The 25,937-nt window shown below is 44.2% G+C and overlaps 1 long non-coding RNA gene and 1 other non-coding gene across 4 annotated transcripts; both read left to right on the top strand.

Annotated features, from left to right (window-relative positions):
* The first annotated feature begins 3,311 nt into the window (after nt 1–3,311).
* LOC136641229 (uncharacterized) lies at nt 3,312–9,573 on the top strand. 3 transcript variants are annotated; one of them, XR_010793854.1, is made up of 5 exons: nt 3,312–3,388; nt 4,271–4,396; nt 5,790–5,847; nt 7,100–7,169; nt 9,444–9,573. It is a non-coding gene; the product is annotated as an uncharacterized lncRNA (long non-coding RNA). The 3 variants fall into 3 exon arrangements; XR_010793852.1 differs by having other exon boundaries at nt 5,790–7,169; XR_010793853.1 differs by lacking the exon at nt 7,100–7,169.
* Nucleotides 4,471–4,651, top strand: LOC136643415 (small Cajal body-specific RNA 16). Its single transcript, XR_010794017.1, has one exon. It is a non-coding gene; the product is annotated as a small Cajal body-specific RNA 16 (non-coding RNA).
* Nucleotides 9,574–25,937: the final 16,364 nt, after the last annotated feature.

Raw genomic sequence — 25,937 nt, forward strand, 5'->3', positions numbered from 1 at the left:
GAACACCAACTGAGCCTGCTGGACTCCAATGGAATTATGAGCACGGGAGATCAGAACTCCTTCAGTGAACTACATAACATAGTAGGGGAGTAAGTAATTTGCTGGAAATTATAGAAGTGTTATCTACTTGAAGTACTATGCAGGGTTTCAGGCACCAACTCTCATTAGCTGTTAATGAACTGGCTAGAGTAGCACTTACCATTTTGAAAAGATAGTTCATAATTCCTGACTTCTAATGGGAACATTTCTTGGCAGGCAACTATATAATTGGGCCATATTAATGCATAATGAAGATCTTTAGGAATAGGTCACCCACCACATGGGGAATTACAGTTGTAGCGCTTTTTGAAACAATATAGTGGTTATATGTTGCAGAATGCCAAAACAATACAGTAGACTCTTTTTTAAAATATTTTTTTCCTTATTATGTTTGTTACTAACATCTTGAACAAATTGCTCTACTTGCACTAAACTTAGGCTTGTGCTTGGGAGGCTGCGTTCCTCTGTTGCTTAGTGAACAAATACCTTTTAGTTCATTGGTGCTTACTTTTGAGTAAATGTGCTTGTCAATGTGCTGCTACTTCTTTGGGCCTTTTGACCATCCTCCCCTCACCCCCATCTGCTGGAAGGTAAAACTGCTTCTCAGAGAAGCAGTTGTGGGGTGGGGGAGGGGGAATGTAGATAAGGGACGTAATGAAGCTTCTACCAAGAAGGGAAGACCTCCAAGATGCAATCTGACAAGCCTTTCTCTGAAAGGGGTAAGTGCTTAAGTTAGGGAGTTCAACTAAGATGCCTCTTCACGTATCCTTTGCTGCATGGGTGGCACCACCAAGAGTCCATTTTCACATTTCTATAAAAGTCTGAATGGGAAAGAGGGAAGGAGTCTGAAAGGCACACAAAGCTGTGCTACATATCTCATGGACATTACTAATGATTACTCCCATTCCTGCTACCATATAATCATAGGGGAACTGCAATCAGCCTCCACATACTTGAGCTGCTTCTCACGAAGCACTGGGCGGTGGTCAGCCAGCTTCCAACTGGTGCTGTCCCAGTGTGGATTCCGCTGGGCCAGCTCTGGGGCTGAGCTGGTGGTAATGGTCGCAGACATGCCTTATGGCACATTTGAGACAGTGTGTGCCAGTGGTGAGCCAGTGCGCATCATCAGGATTGGGCTCCAAACCAGAAATTTAACTTTCACTGAAGCGAAGACAAACCTCCCCAAATGCTACACTGCTTCAGCCTCATGAAAACATGTTCCCCCACAGCACCTTCTCATCTCAACCAAAATTAATGCTGACAGGTGGATGCTTTGAAGGAGTATTTTGCGGGAAAGCAGGGAAAGGGTGTGCATGTTTAGGGGAAACTGAGGAGACCCATTCAGGAAATCAAATCCCCAAAATCAATTCATCAACTATATCCACTCAGCAATTTATTATGAATGCAATAACTATTGTATTTGCTCCTATAAGGAGAGCAGATCAACCAGCAATTCATCAACCAGACACTCATCTAGCTAATTAAAGATGTGGGAAGGACCAAACAAAAAAGCACAGCAGAACCATTATTCAGCCAAGCAGTAAAGGAATAAATTCCAAAAGCAATAGGCACTGCAGTGCAGCCAGAACATGCTTTATGCTCTTCTGCTCCCGGCACTCAATCAAGGGAAGTCCTTCTAACCAAAATAGATGGGGGGTGTTGTCTAAGGCAGTGTTCTTCATCCTGAGGGTTGAGACCCCAACGAGGTCGAGAAGTCTCATTTGGAGGGGGGGGTGTCACGGGCCTGTGCAAGAGAGGGCTTGAATCCAATCTATTAATATCACTATCTTATCAAAACTGAGTTCTTGATTATCATCCTGCACAGCCTCTTGCTGTTTTGCCTTGCTGCTCCTAAAGCCAGGTCTACTCAGGCTGCTACCTCACAGGACTGTTGTGAAGAGGCAAGGCAGGGGCAAGGCAGTAATGGGGGCAGATCCAGACCTGGGAAGGGGGTGGGATTGGCAGTGGGTCCCAAATACTCTTTTTCTTTATTTGGGGGGGCTGTGGCATTAAAAAGGTCTCCATTCATTTCAATGTGCACTTTATTTTTAATACATTAGACCAGTGATTTTCAACCTTCTTCATCTCATGGCACACAGGCAAGGCACTAAAATGATCCTGGTATGCCATTGGTTTTTTTACAATTGACAAGGCACACTGTGTTGTCAGTGGGGGGGCTCACATCCCCCAATGATCCTCTTGATAAATGACCCTCTCACAAATTGGGGACCATTCGTTGCATACCAGTGTGCCATGGCACAGTGGTTGAAAATGGCTGCGTGAGATGATGCTACATGGCACATGGCTGTTTGGAGAAACGTCACAGATCTTAACAGGATACCATGTACAGTATATGCTTTTAACAAGGATAGTCAGTGGGGCTTACTCCCAGGTAAGTGTGGGCAGGATTGCAGCCTTTGGGATGTTTGGTGGGGAGGTGGTTCTTTAAATAACTTTTTAACGTAGACATATTGCATACTTTTAATTTACTTAATTGATTCACTTGATTCATTTTTGTAGTGCATGCAGGGGTGTTAAAAATGTTCCTGCTTTATGACGTCACATCCAGCCATGACATCACTTCCAGGTTAATGATGTCACTTCTGGTAGGTGAATGACAGATGGTCATTCTAAGAAGTGGGTCTGGGCCTGAGCTCTGAGCTCGCTGCCAGAAGCAGGAGAACTGCACAGTGTGAGGAAAGGCCCCTCCCCTCTTGTGGTCACTGACTGAGGCTGCCCTGAGCAGAGGCTCCGCCCCCTCAGTCTCCAAATTCGAAATGGCCGCCGCAGGAGTGACTGACAGGCAGTCGGGCCACGCCCACCCATTCGCAGCGACGTCTCAACTCTCGCGGGATTTGGGAGCGTGACTGAATTCCATCCCCTTGGAATTGGGAGAGCGGCTGTTCGTTCCACGGGCTCGTGCGCCTGCGCGCCGGAAGGGCGTGAGGCCGTGGGGGCGGGTTTTACGGGAGGCCGGACCCACAGTCAAGATGGCGGCTGCCTGCAGAGTGACGAGCTGGAAGATGAGTCGGGGGGTCACGCGGAGGCCTCGCGAGGGGAGGAGGGCGCTCTGTGGAGCCTCCCGTGCGGGGGCAGTCTACCTGCGGGAGGGTGGACCATCCGCGCCCTGCATTGGCAGAGGCAGGGTGACAGAGGAAGCCTCCCCCGGAATGCTCCCCCGGGTGGCTGCTGTACCCCCTGCCTGGAGAGAGGCTGCTGGGCCAAGCGCACCCCTGGCCTGATCCCGCCAGGAGACCGCTCCTGACGGCTGGGGGGGGGGAGCGAGAGGAAGCTGCTGTGAGGCTGCTCTGCTTGGCTGCTGCAGGGGCGAGACACTTCTAGGCTGAAGGTGAGATGTCTAGTGCCACCGTCGCGGAGGCCCAGTCCGTGGCAGTCACTTGGAGTGGCTCAACGTCAGTGGGGCCGGAGCTGCCCATGACACTGTCGAAGGCCTTCAGGGACTCCTACGCACCCTGCCCTGCCTTGAGCAGAGGCACCACCACAGATGGTCAGTGTCTGCAATCTGTAATGATGGCACAAGGCAAGGCTCAGTCCCCTCCCCCAGTCAAAGTGTCTGGATGATGCAGTGGCAGCAGTTGTGAGCTTTGGAGTGCTTCCTGCTTGCCAGGGTTTGCTCCTAGAGTTGCAGGAGAGACTTGAGTGTAGTTTGATTTTGGAATGGAGTTGCACTTTTGTGCAATGAGGTGTTTCTTCAGACAAAAGGTCCCTTCAGTTCCCCAGCTTGACCTCCACCATTGATTTACATGCACACGAAGCCACACAGCCACATTGGAGTCTGCTTTTCAGGAAGCTCTGTTCTGCTCGGTCCAAGGCTCCCTTCAAGACTCTCGGCTTGTTAGCGTGCCCTTGATTATGATATGTATTTGGATGGGGCTGAGACAAGACAGGCAAATTAATTGGTCCATACAAATTGAGTGGTAACTAGTGAAGACTCTCAATTAAGCATTCAGGAGTGAGGAGAACACATGCTGTCTCCCCATCAGGGCTGAGCTGTGTGTTTTATTATGAATATCAAAAATGACCTAAGTACTTTTCTCCCACAGGTATATTCTGAAGTGCAAGTAGGTCTAAGGTATACTTCGGAAAACAGATGGGTTCGTGGGGCCCTTCTATTGGCAGTGGATGGAGAGAGAATCTATTCTGTCAAAAGGAAGGATGGGTGTGTTGTGCTTTTATTTCTGGCATGTAAATGTTTCTGCTTCCTTGACAGCTGTTGCTTTGCTGGTCCTGGAGTTCTATTTTTCTCTCCTGCTGTGCTTTACCCTAGTGATGACTCCCACTTAAATGTGAAGAAGCCAACCTCCTGTCTGGAGACAGGACAGTTTTTTTCTTTGAGGTAATGCATTTGAATGGCTAGAGCGGTAGGTCAGATTTTAAGAAGTAACTGCTAGCAAAATAGATTATGTTCCTCTGGGCTGGGGAGTGGCTGCTGAGTAATTGGGCCTTTCTGGGTCCAGCTTTATACCAGTTAGCCTGTCCTTGCCCTAGATAAATGAACCGGCACTCTCCTTTCTGGGGTCTGTCCTATGCAGTAGCAGGTGTGAGCATTCTAACAGCAGCTTGATGGTCATGTATGATACTGCATACAGATTCACTGTGACTTCAATATGGTTTTAACTCTCTGTTGTCTAATCTGGGTATCCTGATAGCCCCCTAGTTTAAATAGCAAAGAATAAAGAGAGGTACTAGGCTAGGTGTTTAACACTTATTCTAGATCAGGGGTCTCCACACTTTTCGACCAGAGCGCCACATCTGGCCACATCAATCAGGTACCAGATTGATTGATTGAGGGCCAGAAAAAAATAATTTTTAATATAAAATTTAAATACATTTGGGATGGAACTTCGATGAATGAGTGAATGGGATCAAATTGCCAGGGTTTCTACAAGCACCAACACACACCACAGATATAAAGCGCAAGCTCAAATTGAGCCCCATTTTCCCACCTCCTAAGCAGCTTAAATGTACGATAGAAAATACCTTAGAACCAGCACAGCACAAGAACACCTGAAGTGTGTTCTGAAGGCTGGGGTGACTTTCCCAACCCTCAGAAAGCCATCTAAAACCTGCAGAGGGCACAAAAAGTTACTTCTGGTTTTTCAGGAAAACCAGTAAATGTTGTTTTTTTACCTTTAAAAGGTGTTCTGAGGGCCAGGCAGGCTGCACACAGCCTCTTTGGCCCTAACAACACCTTCCATATGCAACCAGAGCGCAGCTCCAGACATGTTCAATTGAGTGGACCAGAGATTCTCAGGGGACCAGGGGCTGGCTGTGGGCCAGATAGAGACTTGCCATGGGCTGTACCTGTCTCCGTGGCCAGGGTTTGGAGACCCCTGCTCTAGATGGTCACTGTAGAACCACAAATGTATCAACTCACTTCCTTTCTCTAACTTCTAAATGTTTACTCAGAAATGCTGTTGATTTCAATTGGACCTGATCTGTAGTAAGTGTGTATTGGAGTGCTGCCTTGACCATATGTACCTCAAACTTTGTCGCTGTTTCAAATTTGCCTTGAGGCGGACTATCTCCGTGGCATGCCTGAGAGGTGGAAACAGGGAGTCTCTGTTGATACCTAGTTAACAACCTGGTGAAGCAAAGTTCTTTTATCATGTGAATCCCATGATTTCAGAAAGCTTTCCATGGTGTGTGTAAAACATGTTCTAATGTGCAATGAACAATGATTGCTTTGAAATGAGATTTCATTGGTGATGACATAGTATTCCTTGTAGGCGCAGATTGTAGAAAAACAGGACAGAAAATAGCTACTTATTCTGCACCATCTCCTAGGTAAGTATCAGGTTTCATTTGAATATTTTCTAGATACATTTGTAGGAATTCAAAAGCATGTATTTATATGCTTAAACTATAAGTTGTGCAGCATCTTGCGGGGGGGGGTGTTTAGGTACACTGCAGTTCATCTGTGTGTTGCCATGTGACTTACAGATTCTTCTTTCTTTAACCAAATGATTTTTAAACTAAAAATGATTTGGAATGTCTTATTTTCATACATGCCAAGATGACCTTCTAAGTATGTCTTGGAGGAAATCAAATACTAGGGTTGAAGAGACCATGAATGTCCAAAGACTGAATTTGCTAGTACCACCTTCATTCAGGATTGCTGCTTTACTCCCCTAACAGACATGCTACTCCCTTAAACAGCTGCATGATGATCAGGTATTCACTAGACAGGGGTGGGCAAATCCAGCTTGGCTTGAGTTGAGTCACAAGTCTTCCCCCCCCCCCCAACGACTTGAAAATGAGTCATAACAGGGGCACTTTCCGAGTTGCCCTTTCGCAACTTGATAGGAGTTGAGTTGAGTTGCCCCCTTTAAAAACCCAGCCATGGGGAAAAAACTGGGCTGCTGCCGGGAGTTGTGTGTGTTGGAGTTCTTTAACTACTCCCCTGATGTTCCCATCCCATCCGTAAACAGGGTAGGAGGGACTGCATGACAGCTGAGACAGAAGCAGCAAGAGGGAGGAGGATCATGAGCAGCAGCTGTGAGGCTTACCAGGACAACCGAATCCTTGGCAGCTCTACTCAGAAGTAGTCCCACTGTAGCAAGTCATTCAATGAGGGTTCCTCCCCTCAAGTAACAATAAAGATCACAGCAGCCCTGTGGTGGAAAGCATGATCGCTGTGAACTACCTTCCCCCAGGATTCCGTGCCTTCTACCCCTCCCTGGGCTTCTCCAGCCAATCATAAGGCAAGAACCCCCTTGCACTCCTCCTCCTGCCCTACCTCAGCCAAAGAAAATATCAGAACACCCACCCTTCATTCAGTGATCATCAGCTCTTTCAGATATGGGCAAGAAAACCAGCTCCTGCCTCCCTCCCCCTCCTGGGCTTTTCCAGCCAATTGAAAGGCAAGAACCCCTTGGGCTCCTCCTTCTGTCCTACCTCAGCCAAAGAAAATATCAAACCTCCCATCCTTTGTCCAATGATCATCAGTTCTTTCCTTCCTATCAGAGATGGGCAAAAGAGCCTGCTGACCCTCTGGCTCAGATGCAAAAGCAAACATTAACTCTTCCTTGCCTCCCAGCTGGAACTTCCTGCTGCTCACCTGATCTGAATGATGGTCTTTCCATGAGGTCTTTCACATCATGTAAAACGTAAGCAAGCAAGCACGCACACCCAGACATAGAAAGACTTGAGTCTGCATGCGTGGGAATGAGTGCCGAGTCAAGGGACCCTTGATTTGAGTGTTTTTCCTAGTCTTCCTCGCATGCAAGTCAAGCATTCACGAGTCAGCAAAAGTGCATTTTCGCGACTCCGAGTTACCTGACTTGAGTTCCCATCCCTGTCACTAAGTACAGCATCTTGGGGCACAAGAACACTGACAGTGGAGAGATGAGACCATCCATCTTCCATTTCTTCAGGGTCTTGAAAAATTGGCAGTTGCAGTCACTGAACTAGGCATAAGAATCAAGTCTCAGCATGAGAAATGAAGCCAACAGTACATTCTAGGAGTCACTTCCTCTGATCAGTGTGGGGGGAAAGGTGAAGATCACTCATCCAGCTGGGCCTAACTTACTTTTATGGGCTTGAACCATTTTGAGCTGTGCACTCTAGAATTCCACAGGCAGCATATCAGTTTTGGTTGCCTTCCTTCCTAGAGTGCTAAACTAACTGGCCACCTTGGCACAGAGAGCCCTTGTGTGCAGTCTTGGAACTCTTCTGTAAAGGTCGCCAACATCTGTTCACAACTATGACGTTTTGTAGCACTCCCTAACTTTAGATGCCCAGGTGTCTCATGCAGAAGCTTTATAATATGTTGTTGGAACTGAGATCTAGGCTCACTTGACCGGTTTGGTCTTGGATCCTGGTGGAGTGGTCTCTTGTTTTGACACAATTGTGGTATGTCAAGTGGCAGTGATCTGCCTGATGCAGTAGATAATGAGTGGTTGCAGTAAATGATTTCCCAGCCACTTTCAGTGTTAAAATACATAGAGGTTTCTTTGAAGCTTCTGCTGCAACATCTGTGCTTAGCTTGTTTGGACTGCAAGGGTTTGGTTACTAGGCAAATACATTGCTGTCTGCTGAAGGCAGTAATTCTCAGACAGTCCTGGGGCTCACACGAGTGGGCTGCAAGAGATTCCAGGGAGGTATGGGCCCAAAGTATTTGCCTGCAGAGCATGCTGCTGCTGCTGCTGCACAGCTCTCTATATTCTCTGATGTTGCCTTCTTACAGCTTCACCTCCACTGGGCTGGGTAATTGTGCTGCATCCCTTCATTGCAAATAATGATTCAGGTCAAATCCAACTCGAAACATTGGCGTGGATTAGAGCGATTAAATATTGGCTTAAAATTTTCTACAATATCGTTCCCAACACTCTTCTGTATTATCTTCTTGATGACCCTTATTGTACAGACAAATTTTGGAGTACAAAAATAAAACAATTGGGAGTTGAGCCTGATTTACTTGGCCATTTGTCACAAGACGAGGCATTTAGGCTCATTAAAGAGAGTCTCTTGGACATTCATACTTCCAATATTTTATCTGCTGCTAACAAAATTTGTTCACCAATACACTTTCACTTACCGGTTAAAGTAGGGGTAATCCCCAATTATTTATATATTTTGGAATGTCCAAAAACCAGAAGGGCCTTTTCTATGGCCCGTTGTAACTCCATTCCATCTGCTGTTCTTTGGGGCAGATTCAATGGTACCCCTTTTCATGAAAGAATTTGACCCTGTTCACAGCTTGTTGTAGAAACGTTAGACCATCTTCTTTTGCATTGTCCGCTCTATAATGAGGCTAGGAGGAAATGTCCAGCTCTCCAACCTCATCTTAATTCTCTTTTTGAGGATTTTGTTATATTGCAATCCTTATTAGCGTCTACTGACCCTAACACCATTCTTCAGATAGCTACATTCATCTCACAAATTGTGGTGTCCAGTTTGAAGCGTGCCCCTATTCCTTGAAATCTCTGATTTATGGGAGTTAACTGTAGGTTGGTATGTTATTAGCAAATGAATCTTTAGATGTATGAAAGCATTTAATGACTTCTTAACTGTATACCAATAAAGGTACTGAACTGAAAATAATGATTCAGTTGCACCTGATGGAAAAATTTAGTGGAATGCTCCACTGTCAGATGAAACCGCTTCTTCTATCTCTTTAGGAGACACTGGTCTCTGTTCCCTTCCAATTGTTAGGCAAGCCCATGTCAGTGACTCATGCAAGACAATTCTTGTTAAAGCTGTTGTAAAAGTACATCTCTTGGTATATCAGGAAAGGCTGCCTCCATTATTCCTTCAGGAGAAGTAAGTCGTCTTACTACTTACAGACATTTAGGGAAAATTGGTGTAGGGTTTTAGGAGTGAAGTTTCTGACTTACCTCAGATTACTCCTCAGATTGACCATTCTTGCTTTTACTTTCCAGGTGAACATGGATGGAAGACTGTACATTACATCATGCATTACCACAAAAAGGGTCATTGCCTCAGGTTTGATTTTGTTTGATAGGAAAAAAAAAAACTGTTTAAAAATTAGATGGATAAATAAAAATGTGATGAAACCTGATGAAATTTGTGTACTTTTTGATAGACATTTGAACACATGAGAATTTTTTTTTTTTTAGTATGTATTTTGCTAAAGAGTCCACTTGTGGTGGGTGAATGACAGTCATTCTAGGAAGTGGGTCTTGGTGTGAGCTCCAAGCTCACTGCAGAAATTGTAGCTAAGAAGAATGCTTGGAAGGGTTAGGAGGGGGTTCTTTAGATTATCCAAAATACTTCTTGCAAACTTTTAATTTGCTTAATTGATTCATTTGATTTTGTTGTCTGTGTGGGGGAGACATTAATGTTCCTGCTTGAGGATATCACTTCTGGCCATGACATCACTTCCAGGTTAATGACATCACTTCCGGTGGGTGAATGACAGGTGGTCATTCTCAGAAGTGGGTCTGGCTTTGAGGTTGCAATCCTGTGGATACTTTCCTGGGAGTAAGTTCCATTGATGTAGTGGGACTTCCTTCTAAGTAGACAGGCATAGACTGAGCTCTGAGCTCACTTGCAGAAGGTACCCTCAGTCGGACATGCCAGCCAGTGGAGGGTTCAGGCCTCCAGCCAAGTGGGATCTCCCTTCCCCAACTTTGCCCAGCGGGGCCTTCAAGGGAGAGCCACTCACAGGGGAGCAGAGGTGAGCCACGCAGTGGTGTAGCTGGAGGGGGGGCGGAGCGCCCAGCTTGGAGGGGAGGCTTAGCAGGGTGGGCAAGTGGCCCCTCCCTTTGGAGCCATTCTCAGCGGGGGGGGGGGTGGGGGAGGACTGAATGGCTCATTTGTAGCACAGGCCAATTGCAAGGCGGAGGCGCGGTGGGTGGGCGGCTGTCGTGGGCCGCCGGAAGGGCATGCAGGCAAAGCGCAAGAAGTCTTGGGGGCAGGGCTTACTGGAGGCTGGACGCGCAGCTCTGATGGGGAGCACCTGCTGGCCTGGTGAGCGAAGAGCCGGGAGGTGGGCGTGGGGGGCCCTCTGTGGGCGGCAGTGGAGCCTCCCATGCGGGGCAGTCTACCTGCGGGAGCAGGGGAGCTGTGCCCTCCTGCCTGGAGCCAGGCTGCTGGGCCAGGCAGACCCCTGTCCTGATCCCGCAAGGCCGCTCCTGACGGCCTCGTGAGGCTGCTCTGCCGAAGGGCCTCGTCCTCCGCCCTCCTCGCGGCCCAGCAGCCCTGGGGCTCCCCTCGTTCAAAGGGAAGGGGCTGACTGGACCCTTCTCCTCCTCCTCCAGCACCACTTCTGCTGCTGCCGGCTTGCCTGGGGGTGTCCTGGGAATACTTCGCCTCCCTCGAGGGGCTTCCTGGGCTTTCCTCCAGGCTTCCCCGCCCTTTGCATCCAAGTGTCACTGCACTCTGGCTGGATTTATTGCATGCCATTCTGGCTGATAGAAAACAACTGATTTAAAATTAAAATGACATGGAGAAATAAAAATCTGATGCGGGACCCAGTGGTGGTTTGTGTGACTTCTGAGTTATTTTCTGTATGTAGCTTGCTAAAAAGCAAGTAAAATTTATTATTATTATTGCCCTGCCTTTCTCCCTTGAGGGACTCGAGGCTTACAACAAAGGATTAAAAACATAGAAAAAAAATAATTTAAAAACATATTTGGAACACATCTTAAAAACATTAGTCCGATAAAAGTGTAAAAGAGCATAGAGCATGCATTGGCATCCTTCAGTCTCGGAAGACTATGGTATCGAGCTATGAATGGTGGTTCTGGAGCAGAATGTCCTCTCCAGTGCGCGAAGCCTGAGTAAAGTAGATATGGAGGATAGACTGCTACCCATGCAGCAAATCCCCCCTCTCCACATTGCTGATATGGTCCAATGGAAAGGCAGAGGCCAATACGGTTGGTTCCAGCAGCGTTGCTGGAATTGCCAGAACGTGACTGTGTTCAGCCATGAACTGCCTCAGGGACTCCGGCTCCGGATTTTGCCTTGAGGTTGACTCCTGAAGCCTTTTCCATAACTGGATGCAGCCACAAGGCAGTGGAGGTTTGGGATCAGTTTTCCTTCTCTCAGATGAGCTGCCTTCCCAAGCAAACGAGTCCCATCTACCCGGTGGCTGTTTAGTCACATCTTGCGACAAGTACAGCCAAACCGAGGGCCTATTCTAATCCCCCAGCACCCAGGGGTGTGAGCCCCCAACCAATGAGCATAGAGCAGCAGTTTATAAAAGGATCTAGGCCTGTAAGCAGGTGTTAAAAAGGTATTAAAAGATGTTAAAAATGATTTTAAAATGTTAAAAATTCCTCCTCCCGTTGTCTTTCTAGTAGTAGAGATGCTTGAAAACAGTGGTGGTGTTTGACTCAGAAGCCAGGCCCTTGTTTTCATTGAGACTGCGGCTGCATTTTCTATCTTACTTACCTGAAACAAAGACCTCTCTACCTATTAGCCACTTTGGTGATGTGTACTAAACATGTTGTCTCTTCTTTCGTCCACTAGAGGGAGTAGAAGTACACAAAATGGAGGTCTGCTTTCATAAGAGGGGGGGTGCAACCCAGGGAGTAATGTGCTGTAACTGCATTCCAGAAATTATCTTATTAGATTACATAAGGGTATAAGCTATGTAGAAACAGACCATATGACCAGTAAAGATGTGCTTTTAGAAACCAGCTTTAGTGAGGTTGATGAGCATCTCTGTAGAAAGCAGCAGCAGCCTTCATACAAACTGTGCTTTCTGCACATTTAAGCAGCTCAAAAGATGCTCGGTTTGTACTCTGAATGTGCCGTCTTTAGTTGAAAGAGGGTTGCATGTGCGTCCCAAAGAGATACTAAAATGTGAGCTGTCAGTCCATATAAGATTCCCACTTACACACTTTACCATATAGTCCATTTATGGCTTATCAGCTGTGGGAACCCACCCTGCAATGCCTCGCCACACTTAACCAGGCCTGGGACATGAGATGTTGCATTACTGAAGCAAAATTTTATTGGCACATCATGCAGCATCACCCCACTGATTCTTTACACGCCACCCATAATGAATAAATATAAGTATCAAACTGCCAAATAAAGCAATTTATTTTACAAATCAGAGCACTGAGAAGTGTTCAGGAGACACCTCCCACCAGCTTGATGGCACCTGGACCATTGCAAGAACATGTGACACAGGATGACATATTTTGAAATTGCAGACCAGGTGTACACATCACTTTTACAGTGGAGTGGTGGTTGGCAACCTTCAGTCTCGAAAGACTATGGTATAAGCCTACAGCACCCGGTATTCCCAGGCGGTCTCCCATCCAAGTACTAACCAGGCCTGACCCTGCTTAGCTTCCAAGATCAGACAAGATCAGGCATGTACAGATAAATCAAAGTGCTTCACTTTTACAGTAGTAATAGAAGTAAACAGCTGGCATTGGCTTCACTGGGCTTATTTCTCTTTAGTGATTAGAACAATAAATACTGTTTTCACAGTATATTTCATTTATATTTGTTGATTAGCATGACGTACATATTTTATGATCAGTTTTATTTTTATGTCAGTGTCATTAATTTGTACTTGATAAAATACAAACAATGAAGAGGTGTGTGTGTTTTTTTAATTGAAGTAAGAAGTTCATATTTTAGTTATGATACATTAGGTTACTGTGTTGGTAATTTCTAAAGCTGTCCCATTGAATCAATTCAGAAGAGTTATTGGTTGCCTAAGTGGCCTTCTTTAATAATACTTTCAAGCATTTTGTTCTTTCTCCATTAAAGAACAAAAATTGTAAAAAAATACAAATATAATAAATGAGGCTCTGTTGTTCAAAATTGCCATGGGCATGCAAGGATTTTAAAAGAAAACTATTGCCAGTGCGGGCACACACTCTCATGGCGCAATCCTGTTTGTGATGAATGCCAGCACAGCAACCTGCTGTATCAGCCTACGGTGTCACGAACATGCTATAACATTGTGACACCTGGTTAGTAGGCAGCACAAACTGGAAGGCCTGCACCGTCCACTGGTGCTGCACCCACAAGTAGCATCTGATGAAACAGGTAAGCTCCCAGTGGGTAGTACGTAGGGAGGGTGGAGACCTGGCAGATTGGCATCAGAAGGGGGGTGGGATTGGCAGCACTGGCACACGCCAAATCCTATTTCCCCTGCCGGACTTGGAAGCCTGACATGGGGCTGCTCAGACTTGCACCAGTGATTTTGCTGCCACAGATCCAAATAGCTCAACTGTGGATGCTGGGGCTTTATTCAGGATGAAGGGGTGAATGTCTCCTGAACTTGAGATGACCTCCAGCCTGCTCCTACCCAGCAGTGTGGGCTGAAAGCCCTACTTTGCCAGCACTAGTTAGGATTGTGCTGTCAAAAACGATTTGCCAGATCTGCACTAGCGAATGTCACTGTGTTTGGCAAGTATTTTCAAGCTTTTTTCTGCATCATAGAGAGATAGAAACTTAAAGCATTTTCAGTATGCTAAAATCTGTTCATGTGTTTCAATGTATAGGAATTCTTTGAGCTCGCAACATGCCCGAATATGCTCAGATTTAACCAGTGAAACCTATGCTTTGTCAACAGGAGATAGTTTATGCTTCTAAGGGGAGAGAAGTCTTGGCTAATGATGGTATCAATAAATGTTTTTAATTAAGCAAAACAGCTGGGTTTGGGCTCTTTATCATCTCTGTTTTGTAATGGTCATTCTGGCATAACTGTTGGAAGTGGGTTGCCAGACTAATCACATTCTTTCCTGTTGATAAAACTTATTGTACAAAAGAAGCAGTTCCTTAAGACCATGTACCAATAATATTTCATCTCTGCTTGAGGGTCTTAAAAGTGAATTTCACTTGTATACATATTCTAAACTTGCTCTGCAGCTAAAGAAGTTGGTTCTTAATTCAAGGTTGATTTACAGTCAGTGCTGGTGTACTATTAACTCCAGCAAAATGTCCATGAAACAGTCTTATTGTGGCCAGCTATTGCTCCTTTCTACTCAAATGCTACTCAAATGACACCTTTATGAACTACAGGGTGCAATTCTAACCAACTTTCCAGCATCGAGGTAAAGGCAATGCAATTCCAAGATAGGGGAATAAACATTGTCTTACCTTGAGGAGGCCTCTGTGATTGCTCCCCAACTGCAGGTTGCAGCACATACCCTATTGGCACAGCTATGCCAGTGCTTGAAAGTTGGTTAGGATTGCACTCACAGTGTCATTAAAAACTGCTAGAAAGTGCAGATAACATGAACCTGCCTTTAATTGGCAAGACAAGCAGGTATATTCAATTAGTGAATAGAAGATACTCAAAGAGGAGAAAATTTGCTTTGATCTGTGTTGTCTCTGTTGAGCCTGTGAATCTTCACCTGACCTGCATCTATACTTCCTAGCTTTTCCATTCAAAGTCACGTTTTTAAATCGAAAGCAGATTGCCACAATCTATGTCGAGACTTGAACTCCAGATTTGCCTCCGTGTGATAGAACTGTATCTTCAAACCAATCCTGCCTATTTCAGAACCAGGATCCAAGAAACAAGTGCCACCTTCCCTAGTATGATATTTTGGGTGCAGTCCTAACCCCTTATGTCAGTGCTTTCCAGCGCTGGCATAGCGGTGCCAATGGGACATGTGCAGTTGGGTGTCACTCACGGAAACCTCCTCAAAGTAAGGAAATGTTTGTTCCCTTACCTCAGAGCTGCATTGCCCTTATGTCAGTGCTGGAAAGCACTGACATAAGGGGTTAGGATTGCACCCTTTGTGGAATAACTTGTGATTTGTTATTTGATAATAATTTGTGGAATAATTTGGGATTTGTAATTTGAAGATAATTTGTGGATTTTCAGTGGTTTGGTAATTGGAGGGATTCCTGCATTGTAAAAACTGACTCTTCCCAACATGCAGAAAGTAAAATGCAGTATTTTTCAGCCTGATCTAATTCCTGTAATAAAGTCATATCTTTAAACAGTGTTTCCCAAACTATTACAAGGGAGTTGGGAGCACTGTAAGTTGGACATTTTGTGCTTAGCATCACAGATCCAAGCAAAAACTGATAGACTCCTGTGTATTGGCTACATCATTCTCATGTAAAACTTCTGAAGACCCTCTTAAGTTATTAGCATGAAATGTAAGGCCAAAAAGTTTCAAGCTTGCAAACGGTAGAAATAGCAACACTTGTCAGATGTTTCATGCTTGAGCTCTCTTTTCTGGAGGAAGTGTCATTCAACACAGTGGTTTGTGCTGTATTCTCTCATCTGCCCTCCTTTTTGGAGACTAGCAATGATTTAATGCAGTGGTTCCTAAACCATGGTTCTGGAGCCCACCAGTAGATCACGACCCAGTGTTTGGTGGTTCACAAAACAGACAGGGCAGATTAGGCAATATGCATCAAGGGTTAAACAACCAGCTACTGGGGGGGGGGGGTTAAATAACCAGCTACTTCGTTTGCTGCCCCATCACCATTATAGCCATAGACGCTTGAGCAGCTGGTAAAGCGAAACTTTTTTTAAGTGGCTCCCAGTGTTAAAAAGTTAGGGAACTACTGATTACTGCACCACCACAAGTTCAAAAATGCAATACTTGCTCATACAACATGATAACAGTAATGAGAACTTTTATGAGGTTATCTGTGGCTTTGATCATGTGATGATGATAAGCCATCTGTTGATTAGAAAATGGGAGCAAAATAAGATGCACTTATTCAGAAAGGGTTTGGGGCACAGACTACAAAGAGTAATGTTTTCACTGTTTTGGGACAGTTTTAATAACTTATAGAGACCTCAGGTGTTTGTGGCTTCTTAAGATTTTGTTGTGACTCACTGAAGGTAGAAATGGGAGGACTCATTGGCTCATTTGTAGCATTGCTTTTATAAAGTAAAATACAGTAGTTTCAATGAAAAAGCCTGTTACATGGCCATCAGCTGAAAATTCATAGGACCTTTTAATCTGAGTACAGAATTCCAGGCCAAATCCATCCTGTTTCTTAAAGCTATATTAACTGTGTCACTCTACAAGAATTTGTAGCAAAAGACAATTATTGAAAGGTTGTCTAAGCACTGCCTTAACTATAATTTCCCCATGAGAGAATTACTGTTTTAAAACCTTGAGTACAAGCGTAAAAGCAATCTAACTGCCTGTGTCCAGGGATTCCCCCACTTCAGTATTTTGCATGAAGTGGTTTGATCCTGGTCTTTGAAGTGAGTGTAGTTATCAGGGTCTTAAAAGGACTCTGTTTTAGTCATTCATTCTGGCTGTGTTTGAATTAAATCTTGTAATTCGTAGTGAGACTTGTTCTGTGAAAGTGCTCTCTCCTTTCTCCATTTTTGCCAAAATGCCAATACAGAGATTTCTGCTAAAGAAATTAAAGAGGAATGGAATGTGGGCTGGAATTTGGGAATGGGGATAGTGGGGGGGGGGGGAGACAGTGATAGCTCCACTCTCTGTGAAATAGTGCAGCAGTCACCCCTAGACCAGGAAAGACCAGACAACTCCTTTGACTGCATGCCAGTTTTAACTGCCTTGGTTTTTGCTTATAAGACTGGTAAAAGAGAGAGCAGCTATTGGGAGACATTCAGGGCATTATCATAGCTATAATATGGTAGTTGTGTCTTTTTTCTTTCACCTCCCCCTTCAACTTATATTCATGCTCTTTTGCACTCTGGTGTGCAAGGAGAATATGAGACCCTTTTAAAAAAAGGTATCATAAGCTAAATATTGTGCAGCAAATGCAAATATGGTTTATTATTTTAAATATTTATATCCTTGCATTTTTCTGTAAAAGATTCAAAGTGACTTATGACCATGATTAAAGCAAATTACAAACAATAGTAAAATGGTGAAAAACAGCAGCACGGGGAACCTTTTGACTACTAAAAGAAGCCAGGAGGAACACAACAGAAACACCCATGCCCCTGCCATGCAGCAAAAGAACTGTCATAGGAGGCCAGAGAAGGTAATATTCCTGTAATGTAGTCCATTGTTATCTCCACCTTGCAGGCTAGAAGGAAAATTGCAACCAACCTGTGTTGTGAGCACCATGTTTCAGATAGGAAGGGAGGAATGCAGTTAATAGAAAGTGCCTACACCTCTCTAACAAAGGTTTGAAGCAACACTACCTGATCCTTATGGTGAAATGCTGTGTCACCATTACAGGTCTCCACCACCACATGAAACAATGTGCACATGTTATCAAGATGAAGAGACACCATGATGACCTAAAACATTCAGATTTTTTATATTAACTCATTTCACAGTATCTCTGTCTTGAAATGGTTGTACATGGTTATGTTACATTTGGACAGTGGAACAGAAAAGGTTCTTATCAAAGATCTTTGAGTTGCTTTAAAGGGAAATCTAATCAAAATTGCTGACTCTGTTGGCAGCCCCCCTCCACCAAAACTTTTTTTAATTGAAAGCAGACACCTTGTGTTTCATTCAGGCACCTGAACACATGTGGCACTTGTACCACTTTTGACAATGTAAATGAAGATCCCAATCAAGCAAAACAGGAAACTCAGTGGGTGTGTGCACTACACAAAACCTTTGATCTATATGCAGTTACCAACTTATTAACCACCAAGGATAAGGCTGTATGTTTCTCTTGGGAAACAACTATACATGCTCTGGATACCTTCTTGGTGTGCTTTCTAATGTCCTGTCGATATGTATCACAATCTCCCCGAACAGAAGCTTTGCGCTGCAGTAAGTAGGGGTAATAACTACTGCTGAGCCTTCAGCATGGCTACAGTCTACTTTTTTTAACATTGATTTTTACAGTTCTAGCCTGCTTCTTAGTAAAAATTCCAAAATAGCTTACAAAAATGTAAAACTCCATCCAAAACTAATGCTATAAAATAGCAGCCAAGTATCATACTTGGTGTATATCCAGAACAATCCAGTATCATCCCAGAGAAGACACCTCTTGCAAAGCTGTCTCTGATTGAAATGTAAACAGTTCCATGGACTATGTGCCTTGGCTCTAAAGCAGATTTATGACTGTGCCGCCAACTCACTCCACACTACTTCGGAGTAGCACTTACTGCTATTTGTAATATTTCCCTAAGCTCCTATGAGTGTATACATCTGTATTTTCCCAAAGCTGCATGTCTTAGGGCTGCATATCCATTTGTGCACACTGAACCCAGTCCTTTTTCACTGTAAACTGCTCCGTCTACCACTGGAAGGTGACTTAAAAGTCTGGGAAATAATGCAGCGGTCACCATGAATTCTGTTTGTCTTGATAAGGCAGAATATTTTGTTCCGGTTTCCAGTAGAAAGGCTTTTACAGAATGGGTAAGAATAGTTTCTGTTGCAAAGTGCGTGTCTGCAGCAATGATTGTATCTGTTGGGATTCATGCCATATGTTGACAGAACATCGAAAAGGAAATTCCTGTTCTGTTTGTGGACCACTCCTATTCTAAGAAGTTGTTTTTGTCTCATTCTGGCAGTTTCCCCTTATCCATGTTTGTTCCAACATTGTGGACTGTAACGCTTAGAGTTACTTCACAACAGATGTGCCCTAAGCCCAACTAACTGAAATAAGTTCACTTTAAATTAATAGGCCTTTGTTCTGAAGGAGAAAGCCCATTCTTTCTTGTACTGAGCTTTTTTTCACTGAAAATTCAACCTCCCCAGCTAATTTTAATCTTTCTGGGGAAAAATACATGAGCCTGACAAAGCATGAGGTTTGCACTGCTGGACCAGGATAAGGTTACACAAACCTGAGCATGCTGGGACATGTTGACAGCTCAAGCAAAGTGACCCATTTCAGGTGATTGCTACACATTCAGGGATACATGAGTAGAGTTTAACATATTGAGAACATATTGTTCAAATGAAGGTGAAAGCAACTGGGAAGGGGACAGCTTTCAGCAGGAAAACATCATGAGAAGAAAAAGTTAGGAAGATTAGTACAAAGTGGAACTTTGTGACCCTTTTCACTCATGCTGCTTTTCTTCTGAAAATTGCGGCCCCCCTGAACTTTTCCTCTTGTGAGGAAAAATACAGGTCCACACAGATTTTTCCCAGCAGGGAGAAAAGCAGTAGAAGGGACAAGCTTCAGCAGTGAAACAGAAGGGTGAGGAGGGGAAGGATTTAGAATCCACTCTCCCCTTGTGCTGTCTTCAAATTGCAGCTTCAGGGTTGCATTCTATAGGGAAGCAGGTTTTTAAAAAAATAAAACCCATAGAATGATATGTAATGTGTAGTTCTGCCCTTAGTTCTTTTTATATCCAAGAGATGATGTGAGCAGAAAGACAGCTGTGTTGTAGAAAAGGCAAAAAAGATCCTCTTCACACCCTAAAGATTAACAGGTTTCTGTGGCATACAATAACATGTGGCCCACTTGGTGTTGACAGCATGGCACGGTCTCTTTAGTCACAAAGTATACACATAGCTACAGCAAAGACTTTAGTCAGTGGAGCCACTGCAAGAGCAAGCAGCAGGTGTGTGTATTCTGCAAAGATTGTGGAAATGATTAAAAGATGCAAGCAGGGATCCTGTCCCAGCTAGAGATGACATGATAAGGCTTAAGGAGTCTGCTCCATATTTCATATGCCAAGGATGCAATCCTGATCATACTCAAAAGAAGTCCCATGGGACTGTAGAATGCCTGAATAACCATGTTCAGGATTTCACTGTAAAAAAGTTTTAAATGTGCGATCAAGTGTTATGAAATTGTTAGCTGAATTTTGTTAAATTATTTTAACAAATTAATGTCACTTCTAAGATTTCCCCAAAAGGCAATCTGTACCAGCAGCAGGAGATTTTGCCCTGGTGCCCATCTCAGCTGTAAAAACCCTTGCACCCTTGGTAGGATAATTTCTCATCCTGTGGAGAGATCCTGTGACTCATTTTGCCATTTTCCGACCAGCTCTTTTAAATGTCTTCTGGGAGGTATTGTTTGGACTTCCTCAGTGATGAGAGATGAGCCCTCTGCAAGTCACTGCCCGCTTCACTGGAACGTCTACGTTCCAGGAAAGGATACTGGCACTGAAAATAGGTGGTAGCTAATGTCATTGCCCACTGCTCTGAAGACACTGTTCCTTCCTCCTCTGAATTGAGGAATTGTAGATTGTGTCAGAGTATCTCTGTTGCATCTGGAAAGTCTGAGGTTATATCTCCATCAGATGAAGAGACCTACTGCCAGTCTGAGCAGACAGTGTTAACCTAAATGGACCAGTGTTCTTGACTCATGTAAGGCAGCTTTATATGTTCAACTATGTAGTTCAGCTTCAAACCAAAAATGGGAGCTTCCTTGCCCATACCTGAGGGGGCTTCTCAGAACTATTTTGTGCATCCTGCAGTGCGCTTCTGAGCACTTGTTAGGGATGGTCTGGAGCAGAATACCTTGCAACCCCTAACAGAAGGGCAGCCTGTTCTCCTGTCATCCTTGTATATTTAGCAAAGAGCATCAGAGCCAAAAAATAAAATAAAATTCCATTCTGCGCTGAACAAAATATTGTTTAGTTGATTGTGGCATGTCATTTCAGTTCTGTAAACTACCTTAAGTGTTTCCTTTTCTAATTGGAAAGGTGGAATTTCAAAAAAATCTGTTAAAAAAATCTCAAAAAATCTTGACTCAGTGCCCAGATGCAAACTAGGCCAATCAAGAGGCTTTTCCCCACCCCCCAAAAAAGTGTCCTCAGATACATGTCAAGATGACTTAAAATGATCACACATGCCTTTCAGTGTTATTTACAAGTCATGGTGCTATTTACTCCTCAAAACAGGAACCTGAGTTTCCATAGCAAATCCCCAAATGAACTTTGCAAGTGAGCTACTAGCTTTGCTGGTCGTCTGCAGCGGAAACAAAATGCTTTTAAAGGAACATCTATTTTACTTCCTTACGTTTTAGAATACTGGCAGCACATTCTGTTTTTGTGCGAATGAGTTTTGTACTTCCACTTTTAGGTTCTAGCTTGTGGTCACCGATGCTGTCTGGTGCATGTTTATCTTCGTCTTACACGCTTGACTGTTCAGATGCAGTTTGCTAATTAAATAACTCCATGGGTAGATTTGTCGTGTAGAATGGCAATAAGAGCTAGTGCAGTGGTTAATCTTGAGCTGTGAGCTGGAAAGTCCCTAGTTCAAACCTCACAGTTATGAACTCACTGGGTGATGTTAGGGAAATTGTTGTTTTTTCAGATTGAGCTGGAGGATGGAGGTAGGGCAGTATCTTTACCTTGTGGCATACATGCCATAAAGCTTAGCCACAGCTACCTTAACAATCTATTCCCCCCACCAGTTATGGACCTGGCCCCTGTGACGCCCCGGGGCGCAGGTCCACAATACCACCCCCCCACCCCCGCTCAGATAGTTACTTAGCTGCAAGGAGCCTGGCATCGCTTTTGGGACTGCTCCAAAAGCCTTCTGAGGTTTCCAGCATGATCTTAAACAGTACTTGCAATTTCCTGGAAGTACTACTTAAGACTGCGTTGGAAGCCTCAAAGGGCTGATGCATTCCGCCAATGGATTAGCCCAATCAGGCTGTTTTTGCCTTCACAGAACATCTTAGGCGGCAATCCTAACCACACTTTCCTGAGAGTAAGCCTCATTGAGCATAATAGGACTTATTTCTGAATAGACCTGGTTAAGATTGTGTCCATAGTCTGCTTCCCTATGGCCTAGGTGTAGAAAAATAAGCTCTAAATGGAACTAGATATTTATTATTGGAACAAAGATAGAGCTAAGAAGGCAGGAAAACAAAGTACAGTGTTTCCCAATTTCTCATCCCCCTGGGGAATGCATCCCCATTCCATACTTTGGAAACACAAAAGCAAACTTGCTAGAAAATTTTAAAAAAACCAAAAAAACTGAGATGCACACTTGGGAGCTATGACGCTGTATACTATTTTACTCTTGGGCATTGTATTTTCAGGATTTTTTTTTCCCCCCAAGACAAGACCATAAGTTCTTGTTTCATGGCCAGCTCTGGATGGCCAGAACACTTTGGCCTGAACACTTTGCGCATCTCCTTTCAAAGGGTCATTCCCCACTTGGAGAATGTGATTTTATATCACAGAGTGTTTATATCCCCCCTAATCAATAATGTCTTTGGAAATTTGGCTGGGAACAATGTTCCTTAATATTAACTACTACTAATTATTATGGTTATATAGAGAGCTGTGTTTTACACAACACACTCACCCAGAGAGAGAGAGAGAGAGAGTTCACTTTACACAGAGCAAGAGGACAGAATTACAGTCTAGACAGGCACAAGGAGAACAACAGAGAAGCAGGAGGGGAAAGTAGGCATTTCTGTAGGCAGGGGAGAAAGACTATGGAACTGTCTCAGTTGCAGGTACTTAAACTTAATTGGAGTACTGAAAGCAGATGTCCTTTTCCACAGAATTTCAGAATGCTCGATTTAGCTGACGATCGACTCTGCACAACTGCGAAAACCCAAAAACTCTTCCCTACCCCACAGTGCAAATACCAATAAGCCAGTAGCTCTATTGATGCCAAATGAGGGCAATCAGTTTTTTAAAAATATTGGTTTAAGTACCCCAAACTGTGTACTTAGAGCACAAATGAGATGGTGTGGGCTTCATTTTGTGCAGCTGAAGAGATGGCTCCTGCTTCATTTTCACTCTGTGTTCATTGAGTTAATCACCCTGGCTGGAGGCAACATTCTCAGAAATCATTAATGCACTTTGGAATACCTTCCTTTGGGATATGTAGACAAAGCACAGCAGCCTTTCCCTGCTTGCCACTTTATAGGAAAGAAGAGTCATTCACTTATTGCTTTTTTTCCGCTGTAGTGCATGCAGCCACCCATTAGCAGTTTTTCCACAGAGTTAATTTAATTCAAACAATCTCCTCTGGAATATTTCACTCTGACCCTGCCAGATCTCCCTTTGGGGTTTAGTTCAAAGGACAATGTAAAGAAAACACATGAAACTGCCTCAAATCAAAACGCTAGTTCAGCATGCCAAGGACTGAGGCAGAGGTCCTCCATATGCACCCCTTCTTGTACGAGGAATGTTTTTTAGTTAGAGGAAAATCCTTTCCTATGGACAGACGAGCAAGTACATTCCTTCCCACCTCTGTGATTTTGTAACAGATCTCACTCACAAAAATCATATAATCATCACATATAATCATCTATGGCTCCAGAAACCCTAACTCTCCCAATACATGACAATTTTTCTCCCACTCTTTCCTTCCTTCATCTCTCAGGGATCAATGAAGCCAGGTCCAGCAAAGCTTCTGAATGACAAAACTGCTGTCAGAGAGCAAGTTAGAGAAGGGCAGGAAGAACTGCCTCTATCACTGCTGGGGTTGCCAACTCTGACTGAAGCTATTCCTGGAGATGCTTTCCCCAACTTGCTATAATGTTGGAGATTCCTAGAGGCCCTCCATGATTACTTTCAGTAGTCCCCTGAAGACTAATGCCAATTTCTAGAGACTTCAGACCAGTCGTGGAGGACTGACAATCCTATTCATTGCTGCTGAGGTTGTTGCAAATGTAAGCTTGGGAGGGGGGCAATACCAGGGGAGTGGCGTACCCTGGCATAAGGGCTCCTAACAGTTCTTTGCCTGAGGAACTCCAATGCTCTGGTGCCTGACTCTGGTTACTGTGATTCTGTTATGCTACTATCAGAATGTTGCACGTGGGTACAGACTGCAGCTGCTCTTATGCAGACAATAGAAGCGTCTGTTCACGTACCCTGCTGTCTGTTTCATGTACCCAGCTGTCTGTGAATTGGTTTCAGTGATGGTAATGACCACAAGGAAAAGTTGCTGCTGCTTCTGGGGTCCCCTACACCATTTGGCTTTTCTTGCATGGAAAATGCTATTTAAAAAAAACCCCTTTGTGCTGACCAGATGCCTTAGAGCTGCACTTTATGCTAAAAAAAAAATTGTGTCATTTCAGATTATTGCCCAGGGTGCTTGTGCAGTGAAGCTGGAAGAAAGCTATTAGGTAACTCCCTGTTAAATCACTGTAAACGGATGCTTGAAGGAATAAGCAAAGTCCTTGGGCAGACTCTTATCTCTGAATATTTTTAAATAATTTTGCAAGTGACAGGAATGGTAGATTTGCAAATTCCGAGGAAGTTCCATGTAACCTGTTTCTGTAATTCTTGGATATAATTTTGTTTTTTTTTAAAACGGAGTGTTTTCATGCAATGTTACAAAACCAGAGAGACCAGTTTTGAACAGGAAAGCTATAAAATGCAGTACAGTACTGCTTCTTCTTATAACGTCAATTGCCAAAAGCATATTGGATTTAAAGCGCTCATAAAAGTTGTCACGTTACCTTACAGACTATGCAAGATAGATTAAAAACATCATGGGGGTGGGTATGGGGACTTCCGGTATGTCAAGTGGGGGGTGACCTGAGGGAGAGAGTAGGTTAGGTGGCATTGGAGGAGGAAGTCCTAAGGTGAGGCTAGAATTCTTTAGAAAATCTTGGTTAAAGAGGAATCTGGAAAATGTCTCTGGAGTAAACTGTGACTAAACACAGACATGGTCACCATGAAGTGCCTTTGTCCATTACTGCGTGGGGTATTGATCCACATCCCCATTTTGTTCATGCTTGTTGTTTAGGACCCAAGCTAGCACATGCTTCAGAAATCTTCAAGGGTAAAGATCGTGGAGCAAACTGCTTTTTAGTACAAGTTAAATCCAGACTCCCACAGCTGCCAGTATAGGCCTATATGGATATGAAGTTGTCGAAGAGGGTGCCTCTTCACAAAGAACGTGAAGTTCAGTCAAACGATATGGATTTCTACTGGTTGATTGAAATGAAACCCCTGTGGTTTTCTTTGTACTCGTAGTAGACATATGGGTGTCTAAGGCTAGGGTTTGTACTATTTTAAGGAAACATTAGTTCCTCTTCTTACGTAATCAGATTTCTATCTTGTGCTTCCTCCCAGGAGCTCAAGGCAGTGTAGATGATTTCCCCTTCATTTTATCCTCACAACAACCCAGTGAGACAGGTTAGGCTGAGGAATGGTGGCTGGCTCAGGGTCACCCAGTGAGCTTCATGACACAGTGAAGAATTGAAATGAGTCTTCCTGCACCTGTCTGATGCTCTAACCACTGCACTGCAGTGTCCCTCTTATACCTTATTACCTTTGCAGTGTAGGAACAGTGTTGCAGCACTTCCTTCCTGCACTGCTTGGGTATTATGAGAAGCCTTGGGCCATCTAGTAGGAGCCCATACAGCAGCTTTCCCTCACCAAAAAGCATGACCCAGTTTCTGGGAAAGGTTACACTGGTATGGGAGGGTGGTGCTGACACATGAGCTTCTTCCATGTGGCCTGGGGCTTCTTATCCTACTATAGCAGCATAGGGGATGTCACATTGTAGCAGTTTGAGTGCTGCAAAAGTAATATTACTGTGCCCTCCCTGTCACAGAGAGCCATCAACTGCTTCTGTGGGGAAGAGGAGATGAGGAAGGAAGGTCAGCTGTCTTCCCACGTTACAGAGAACCGCCATGCCTCTGTGGTG

Source organism: Tiliqua scincoides, chromosome 2 (genome assembly GCF_035046505.1).
Source record: "Tiliqua scincoides isolate rTilSci1 chromosome 2, rTilSci1.hap2, whole genome shotgun sequence".
NCBI lineage: Eukaryota > Metazoa > Chordata > Lepidosauria > Squamata > Scincidae > Tiliqua > Tiliqua scincoides.